Consider the following 9,966-nt stretch of genomic DNA (forward strand, 5'->3'; position numbering starts at 1 on the left):
GTTGTACCAGCAAGACATCAGGGATTCTTCAGAAGCCAGCTTTCAGACCTCTCACTGTGTTTTGAGATCATTATTATCAGTTTGGATTTAAAAAACAAGGGCCCTGTAAAACCCTTGAAGTCTTCCTCATCTCAGGTTTTAGGGATGCCACTTGCATAAAAATGAGTGGTTCACAAGGTCACTGCCCCTAGAAGCAGGCACTGGAAAGAAACAGGCAGCTCTTCATTACCCCAAGCAGAACCTCTGTCAGCTTGCCCGTTGATGGGTTCCATTTGCCTGGGCTTGGAATCCCAGAGGGGAAGAACCACCTTTACTGGAGAAACAGTCCAAAGCCTGGGGCTGGAGTTGGTGGGGCAACTCTTCACTGTGCTTGCACCTGGGCTGGGGCAGGATCCTGAACCTCTCGGGGGCGTAGCCCGCGGAACGTGGTCGGCTTGTTGGTGAAGGGGTGCCACTGGCCCTGGATGCTAGGGTTGTCGATGTGGAAGGGCTTGCAGATGCGGATCACGTCCAAGGCCGACTGGTCGGCCAGCTTCTGCACCAGCGTCGAGATCTCCTCTACCGACTTGCGGTGGATGCTCTCCTCGCGCACAGCCCCGTTAAGGTGTTCGGCCACTACTCTGGGCACGCAGCATGGACGCGAGTTTACATGTATTACGACCCCTGGGTTCCGTCGGGCGAAGTCGATCACCTCCCGCTCCACGAACTCCCTGGCGCCGCGAGACGAGGCGCCGTCGCGGCTGACGCTGAAGCTCAGACGCTGCAGCTGCTGCACGTAGCGGCCCAGTCCGTTGTGGAGACACTGGCCGAGAAGCGGCTCGGAATCCCGCGCGCCGTCATAGCTATGAATACATTTTTGTGAAGAAAATTAACATGCTTCAACTTTTTAAACAACTGTGTTTTACTTATGCGGACAAAAAGTATATCTTTAAATCATTCACTAAACAAAATAATATACAGTATTAATAATATCCTTATCCACATGCTAATGAGTATAAGAAAATAATGTATGTATGATGACAAATCCTTTTTTTAAACCATTGAAACAACATAAATATGGAAATGAACATATTTCACAGTTATCCAAGCACACTGCATTTACGTCTTAGCTTGGACCTATACAAAAACTTCCAGTAGCTCTTTCAATTTTCAAAACACCATTAAGGGATGTGAGGGCAATCTGGCTATGACATCTGTCGCCTCATTGATCACCAGGGTTCATTCAGCTGATCTGACTGGCTAGGCAGATGTCCCCTTCCTCCCTCATGGCTCCATGTGTGTCCCAACCAAAGCCCTGTGATTGATCAGATCCTTCCTTGATTGAGGAGGACCATACTTCGGTCAAGGGTATACAGGTAGCTGTGCTCCCTTGCTAGAACCTCCAAACAAGCTCTTAAAACACCATTAAGATTAAGAAAATTTAAAGAGAAAACAATAAAAGTCTAACCAGCTTCGACATCATCCATATTTACCTCCCCTGTCTTTTATCAATGCATAAACTCACATTTTTACTTAGTCATATTCTGTGGATACCTGTGTAATCTGGTTGTGCTTTTTCCTAGAAGAAGCCTTGCTAGTTGTGGGATTGGTATGAGGTGGAAGGCTCCCCAGGAGGGGAAGGTATCAAAAATGTTTTGGTTTCTTGAGGCTTCTGTTTCCTCATCTATAAAATAAATCCAATAATATCTTCCTTAAAAGAGTAATTAAATTAATATATTTAAATCACCTACCACAGTGCCTGACTTAAGAGTAAGCATATAGTAGATATTTTTCTTTCCCTCATCACACTTTCATATTTTTAAATGGATTTTTTTTTTTTTTTTTTTTTTTGAGACGGAGTCTCACTCTGACACCCAGGCTGGAGTGCAGTGGCGTGGTTTTGGCTTACTGCAACCTCTGCCTCCCAGGTTCAAGCAATTCTCTGCCTCAGCCTGTCGAATAGCTGGGATTACAGGTTCCTGCCACCATGCCCGGCTAATTTTTGTATTTTTAGTAGAGATGGAGTTTCACCATCTTGGCCAGGCTGGTCTTGAACTCCTGACCTTGTGATCCACCTTCTTTGGCCTCCCAAAGTGCTGGGATTACAGGCATGAGCCACCACGCCTGGCCTAAACGGATTCTTATTCTTACAGACTTTGTGTATCTTTGACTACTCACTTAAAACAGCCATGTTTTAATTTGCTTATTGGCGGTAGAGTCCTTTTATCAGTTGTTTCTTGTTCATATCATTTTGTTGTTTTACTGGAGTGTTCATACATACTTTTTAATTGATAAATGTTATTTATAATAAAGATAGTGATTCTTTGTAATACATTCTCCAACATAATATATTCATTTTGAAAGATAAATAGTATTATAAGATTGCTTCCTCCACTCCTTACTTAAATTTTTAATTTGGAGTCTTTCTAGTGTAAGAAATAAAGTAAGGATATCATTTAATGAATAGTCTGTCTTTTATCTTTTCTAGAGTCTTAAATGTACTTTTCTTTGTTTTCCTCTTTGTGTTGTCTTTTCCACAACAGTTTTCTTTTTTTATTATTATTATACTTTAAGTTCTAGGGTACATGTGCACAACGTGCAGGTTTGTTACATATGTATACATGTGCCATGTTGGTGTGCTGCACTCATTAACTCATCATTTAGCATTAGGTATATCTCCTAATGCTATCCCTCCCCCTCCCCCCACCCCACAACAGGCCCCCGTGTGTGATGTTCCCCTTCCTGTGTCCATGTGTTCTCATTGTTCAATTCCCACCTATGAGTGAGAACATGCGGTGTTTGGTTTTTTGTCCTTGAGATAGTTTACTGAGAATGATGGTTTCCAGCTTCATCCATGTCCCTACAAAGGACATGAACTCATCATTTTTTATGGCTGCATAGTATTCCATGGTGTATATGTGCCACATTTTCTTAATCCAGTCTATCATTGTTGGACATTTGGGTTGGTTCCAAGTCTTTGCTATTGTGAATAGTGCCACAATAAACATACATGTGCATGTGTCTTTATAGCAGCATGATTTATAATCCTTTGGGTATATACCCAGTAATGGGATGGCTGGGTCAAATGGTATTTCTAGTTCTAGATCCCTGAGGAATCACCACACTGACTTCCACAATGGTTGAACTAGTTTACGATCCCACCAACAGTGTAAAAGTGTTCCTATTTCTCCTCATCCTGTCCAGCACCTGCACAATAGTTTTCATAAATGAATACTCGCAGATTTATGCTTTATGATATTTTTATTTATTTGGACAAAAGCCTTCAGTCCTTACCTCAGGGCTATGAGGAGTGTTGTTGTAATTATCTCCACTGTATTTTAAAGTTGGAGAAACTCAATCATAGTAGTTATTCTGTTAAGAAATATGGCATTTGAAGTCAGGTCTTCCTGACTCCAAAGCTCAAATTCTTTGCCAGCATATTATACTGCCACTCCATTTATTCAAGTGCACTATTATCACTCAGTAAAAATCTGTAGTTTTCCTTGTCTAAGTCCTATGTTTCTCTTTTAAGTTTTTTGTTTTCTTTGTAGAGACAGGGTCTTGCTGTGTTGCCTAGGATAGTCTCGAACAATCCTCCTGCTTTGGCCTGCCAAAGTGCTCGGATTACAGGTGTGAGCCACCATACCTGACCCACTTTTTTTTGTATGGTTTATATTTTTGTTGCTGTTTATTAATGAGATTTCAAAAGTTATACTGTAATTATAGTAGAAACTATGGAGTCTTCAATCTTTATGGTTATCTAGTTACTTTACTAGGCATCCCAAAAAGAAAAAGCACCAATTGTATTTTTACCGTGTTTCTGGACTTGAATTCATAAGTGCTAAATCTGTTTTTAAGAAAATGTTTGTTTTAATATAAAGTTTAATAAAATGCATTTAAATATACATAAACATTTTTAAAGCATAGCTAAATCACTTGTAAGATTATATTTTCTTTAAATTTATACACTTTCTCACTTTCTCGGTTTATTGTTTATACCAAAGTCTTATGTTTTGCTTCTTGTCAGGGAGATGTAAATAGGTGTCCTTCTTTGCCATGAATATTTTGAAAACTCCTCATGGATTACAATAAGAAATGTATTATCCTTTGGGTAGCACAAAACTTTGGGTAGCTTTCAAGTGAGTAACAGTAGACTTTTAGAAAGTTTCTTCTGAATTGACTGCCATGTGTATTTGTTAATATTTGCTCTATGCTCGGAATTAAACATTTAAATAAAATGAAAAAGACAGACAATAATAAATGTTGGTGAGGCTGTGAAACAACTGCAGCTTTCATATATTGATGGACAGTAAATTGGTACAACCACTTTGGAAAGCCATTTGACAGTCTCTAATAAAGCTAGGTAGATGCTTACCTCTTATTGGAACAATCCTCCTGGCAGGTGTATACCCAAGAGAAGTGAATGCACATGTTCACAAAAAGACATTAGGAGAATGTCCATAGCAGCTTTGCTCGTAATAGACCCAAACTCCAAACAACCCAAATGTCCAGGAGTAGAATGGATATGTAAATGTTTCCATAGTCACACAGTGGAATATTATATGACAATAAAATACCAACTACTACTATAGCTAACATACACAGCTTTCACTCCATTATATGGAAGCCAGCAATGGTAATTGCCCTCTTTTCATTTCTTTTCTTGTATATCTTTGCTATCTCCCCTTTTTTCTTGATTTTTTTAGCTAGTAAGTTATCTATTTTGTTCATATTTTTCAAAGAGCCAGGATTTGATTTATCGCTTTCCTTAAAAATGTTTTTTCCCACCTCATTGATTTCTGCTCATACCTTTCTTGCTTTATTTTGGTGTACTTTGTTGTTCATGTTTCAGCTTTTTATGTTGGAGATTTAATTCATGTATTTTTATTCTTTTATTATGGGTATTTATATTCTTTTATATAATTATGGGTTACATATTTTTTCATTTCTACTTTTATCCTATCCCATATGTAGTTGATAGGATTTGGCTCTGTGTCCCCACCTAAATCTCATCTTGAATTGTAATCCCCCCCTGTGGAGGGAAGGACCTGGTGGTGGGAGGCGATTGGATCATGGGGGCAGTTTCCCCCATGCTGTTATTGTGATAGTGAGTGAGTTCTCACAAGAGCTGATGGTTTTAAAGTGTGGCACTTCCGGCCAGGCACAGTGGCTCACGCCTGTAATCCCAGCACTTTGGGAGGCTGAGGCAGGTGGATCACAAGGTCAGGAGATCGAGACAATCCTGGCTAACAGTGAAACCCCGTCTCTACTCAAAATACAAAAGAAAAATTAGCGGGGTATGGTGGCGGGCACCTGTAGTCCCAGCTACTGGGGAGGCTGAGGCAAGAGAATGGCGTGAACCCGGGAGGCGGAGCTTACAGTGAGCTGATATTGCGCCACTGCACTCCAGCCTGGGCGACAGAGCGAGACTGTGTCTCAAAAAAAAAGTGCGACACTTCCTGGCTCTCTTGTTCTCTCTCCTGTCACCATGTAAGACATGCTTTGCTTCTCCTTCACCTTCTACCATGACTGTAAGTTTCCTGAGGCCTCCCTAGCCATGTGGAACTGTGAGTTAATCAAACCTCTTTCCTTTATATATTACCTAGTCTCAGGTGGTATCTTAATAGCAGTGTGAGAATAGGCTAATACAATAGTGTTTTTACTGTTAGCTTTTTATTTTATTTATTTTCTTATTTTTTAAACTTAAAAAACCATTTTAAATTCTTTTGGGTAGATAGAGCTAAAAATTAAAACAGCTGAACTCATGGAAATGAAGAATAGAATGATGGTTACCAGGAGCTGGGAAGGGTATTGGAAGGGAGAGTGGGGGTGGTTATTGGGCACAAAAATATAGTTAGCTAGAATGAATAAGACCTCGTATTTCTAAGTTTTGCAGTTTTGGTTTGTATTTTAAGATTTGTTTAATGCAGAGTTAAAAAAATTTGCAGGTAGAAGGGCTTTTTGGATTATTTATGTTTTAATTTCTAGTTTTGTTTGTTTCCCTGAGACAGGGTCTCATTCTGTTTTCCAGGCTGGAGTGCAGTAATGTGATCATAGCTCACTGTAGCCTCGACCTCCTGGGCTCAAGTGATCCACCCACCTCAGCCATCTAAGTAGCTAGGACTTCAGGGATGTGCCATCATGCCTGGCTAATTATTATTATTATTTTTAAGTAGAGAAGAGGTCTTGCTATGTTGCCCAGGCTGGTCTGGAACTCCTGAGCTCAAGCAATTCTCCTGCCTCAGTCTCCCATAGTGCTGGGATTACAGGTTTGAGCCACCATGCCAGCCTAATTTCTAGTTTTATTGCATTGTAATCATAAAAATTATGTTTACTTTGTGGAGTATATTAATATTTTTTCATGATCTGTTATATGATCAATTTAAAGGAACATTCTACGTTAAGTAAAAGATATATGTTCCATTATTTGAATATAAAATTTGATATCTACCCATAATATCTAATCTATTGTTTGTTATTTAGCTCTTCTATATCCTCACTTATTTTTGTTCTTTTGAAGTCTCAGACTGACAGTAGTGTGATAAAATATTTTATTGCTTCTTGTATCCTATGTAGTTTTCACATTAGAAAGGTGGTTGCTATACTGTTTAAGGCATAACCCTCATTACTATGATCATTGCTGTTATACATTGTTGTGAATGGTATATAATACATAATATATACATATATTGTATGTATAATAAATCTATGTATATACATATAATACATATACATATAATACATATACATATAATACATATACATATATGTACGATAATATATAACATAATAAATAACAGTATATATTTTATGCATATATTATATATACTATATTATATTTTAATTTTAAAATTTATGTATAATGAAATTTACTTTTAATGAAATTTACTTCTGTGGGGACTCAGTTCTATGAGGTTTAATATATGCATAGACTCTTGTTACCACCGCTAGAAAGATACAGAACAATTCCAGTTTCCCAAAGAATGACCTTGTGCTGCTTTTTTCTTAGGCAAACCACCCTCCATCCCAGTCCCTGGCAATCATGGATGTCTTCCCTGCCCCTATAGCTTTATCTTTTCCAGAATGTCATATAAATGGAATCATACTGCAGATAATCTTTGTAGCTGGTTTCTTTCACTTAATACAGTGCAGTTGAGACTCATCCATGTCACTGCATGTATCAGTAGTTCATTACTGCTGAGTACTGTTTCATTATGTGGATGTACCACAGTTTATTTTTTCATGTACACATTGAAGGACATGTACACTGTTTTCGGTTTTTGACTGCAGATTAAATATCCCTTATCCAAAATGCTTGAGACCAGAAGTGTTTAAGATTTCAGGGTTTTTGGATCTTGTAATATTTGTATATACATAATGAGATATCTTGGGGATGGGACCCAAGTCTAAGCACAATATTTATGTTTCATATACACTTTGTATAAAATAAGGCGAAGGTAATTTCATACAATATTTTAAATATTTTCAGTGCATGAAACAAAGTTTGTATTAAGTACTTATGTGTGGAATTTTCCACTTGCATCATGTCAGTGCTCAAAAAGTTTTGGATTTGGGAGCATTACAGATTTCAGATTTTTGGATTTGGGATACTTACTGTGTATTATCACTAAATATTGCTATTTTTGTGTACAATTTTTGTGTACAAGGTTTTCTGTGAACTTAAGTTTTTATTTCATTAGAATACTTAGGATGGTTGAGGCATATATGATAGGTATATATTGAACATTTTAATGAAACTGCCAAACTGTTTTCCAGGATTCTTGTACCATTTCTGCATTCCCACTAGCAATGTATGAAAAACTTCAGTTGCTCTACATACTCACCGTTTTTCATGCTAGTCATCTAATAAGTTCATAGTTATATCTCACTATGATTTTAATTTGCACTACTGTAATGATTATGATATTGAACATCCTTGCATCTATTCGACAGATACGTATTTTCTTTGGTGAAGTGTCGGTTTAAATATTTTGTTCATTAAAATTTTTTTCTTAATTTTGAGTTTTGAGAGTTCTTTTTATATTCTGCGTACAAATATTTTCTGTCAGTATGTGGCTTGTCTTACAGTGTCCTTCACGGGGAGAAATTTTAATTTTGATGAAGTTTACTTATATTCAGTTGTATAATACATTTTGGGTTAATTTTTGCATATGGAGTGAGGAATGAGTGTAAGTTAACATTTTTGCATGTGGTTGTTCAGGTGTTCCAGCATCATTTGGTCATATGATTATCCTTTTTTCAATGTTGCCTTTGCACCTTTATCATAAACTAATGGACTATATTTCTAAGCTCTAGTTTGTTTCCTTGTTCTATGTGTGTATCATTTTGTCCATACTACATTGTTTTGATTACCGTAGTTTTTTGTGTATCTTAAAATTATTGTCCAATTCTTGCATATCCCCCCACAATTGTTTTGCATATTCTAGTTTTTATTTACCTTTCCATAGAAATTTTAAACTTAGTTTACATCCACAAAATACCCTGCTGGGATTTTGATTGAAGTTGCATTAAGTCTATAGGTCAATTTGGGGAGAATTGGTGACTAACTTGAGTCTTACTACATGAACATGGAATGTCTCTTCATTATTTATATATTTAAAAAGTTTTCTTTCATCACTGTTTTAGAATTTTTAATGTACAGATTCTGTAGATGTTTTGTTAGGGTGAAAGTGATACTTTGTTATTGTTACTGTTGGAGCTATTGAAAAGTGGTACTTTAAAAAGGATTTATTTTCCAATTGTTCATTATTGGTATACTGAAATATACCAGGTTTTGCTAAACTCACTTATAGGAGCTTTTTTTGTAAACTCCTTGGGATTTTCTAAATAGATAATCATGTCATCTGCAAATATTTCTTTCGTTCAAATCTAAATGTCTTTTATTTATTTTTCTTCTTCTACTGGCTATAGCTTTCAGTAAAATACTGAATCATGGGTGAAGAGAATGAACATCCTTGCTTTCTTCCCAGTTTCTGGGGAAACACCTAGTTTTTCATCATTTTTTTAAATTTATTTTTATTTTTTTATTGTTTTATTATTATACTTTAGATTTTAGGGTACATGTGCACAATGTGCAGGTTTGTTACATATGTAATCATGTGCCATGTTGTTTTGCTGCACCCATTAACTTGTCATTTAGCATTAGGTATATCTCCTAATGCTGTCCTTCCCCCCTCCCCCCACCCCAAAACAGTCCCCGGAGTGTGATGCTCCCCTTCTTGTGTCCATGAGTTCTCATTGTTCAATTCCCACCTGTGAGTGAGAACATGCGCTGTTTGGTTTTTTGTCCTTGCAATAGTTTGCTGAGAATGATGTTTTCCAGTTTCATCCATGTCCCTACAAAGGACATGAACTCATCATTTTTTATGGCTGCATAGTATTCCATGGTGTATATGTGCCACATTTTCTTAATCCAGTCTATCATTGTTGGACATTTGGGTTGGTTCCAACTCTTTGCTATTGTGAATAGTGCTGCAATAAACATACGTGTGCATGTGTCTTTATAGCAGCATGATTTATAGTCCTTTGGGTATATACCCAGTAATGGGATGGCTGGGTCAAATGGTATTTCTAGTTCTAGATCCCTGAGGAATGGCCACACTGACTTCCACAATGGTTGAACTAGTTTACAGTCCCACCAACAGTGTACAAGTGTTCCTGTTTCTCCACATCCTCTCCAGCACCTGTTGTTTCCTGACTTTTTAATGATGGCCATTCTAACTGGTGTGAGATGGTATCTCACTGTGGTTTTGATTTGCATTTCTCTGATGGCCAGTGATGATGAGCATTTTTTCATGTGTTTTTTGGCTGCATAAATGTCTTCTTTTGAGAAGTGTCTGTTCATGTCCTTCACCCTCTTTTTGATGGGGTTGTTTGTTTTTTTCTTGTAAATTTGTTTGAGATCATTGTAGATTCTGGATATTAGCCCTTTGTCAGATGAGTAGGTTGCAAAAATTTTCTCCCATA

General features: G+C 37.4%; 1 pseudogene; it reads right to left on the minus strand.

Moving 5' to 3' along the window:
• Positions 1-260: 260 nt before the first annotated feature.
• Positions 261-840, minus strand: LOC116473621 (large ribosomal subunit protein mL43-like; annotated as a pseudogene).
• Between the last annotated feature and the right edge of the window lie 9,126 nt (positions 841-9,966).

Source organism: Hylobates moloch, unplaced genomic scaffold (genome assembly GCF_009828535.3).
Source record: "Hylobates moloch isolate HMO894 unplaced genomic scaffold, HMol_V3 SCAFFOLD_8, whole genome shotgun sequence".
Taxonomy (NCBI): Eukaryota; Metazoa; Chordata; class Mammalia; order Primates; family Hylobatidae; genus Hylobates; species Hylobates moloch.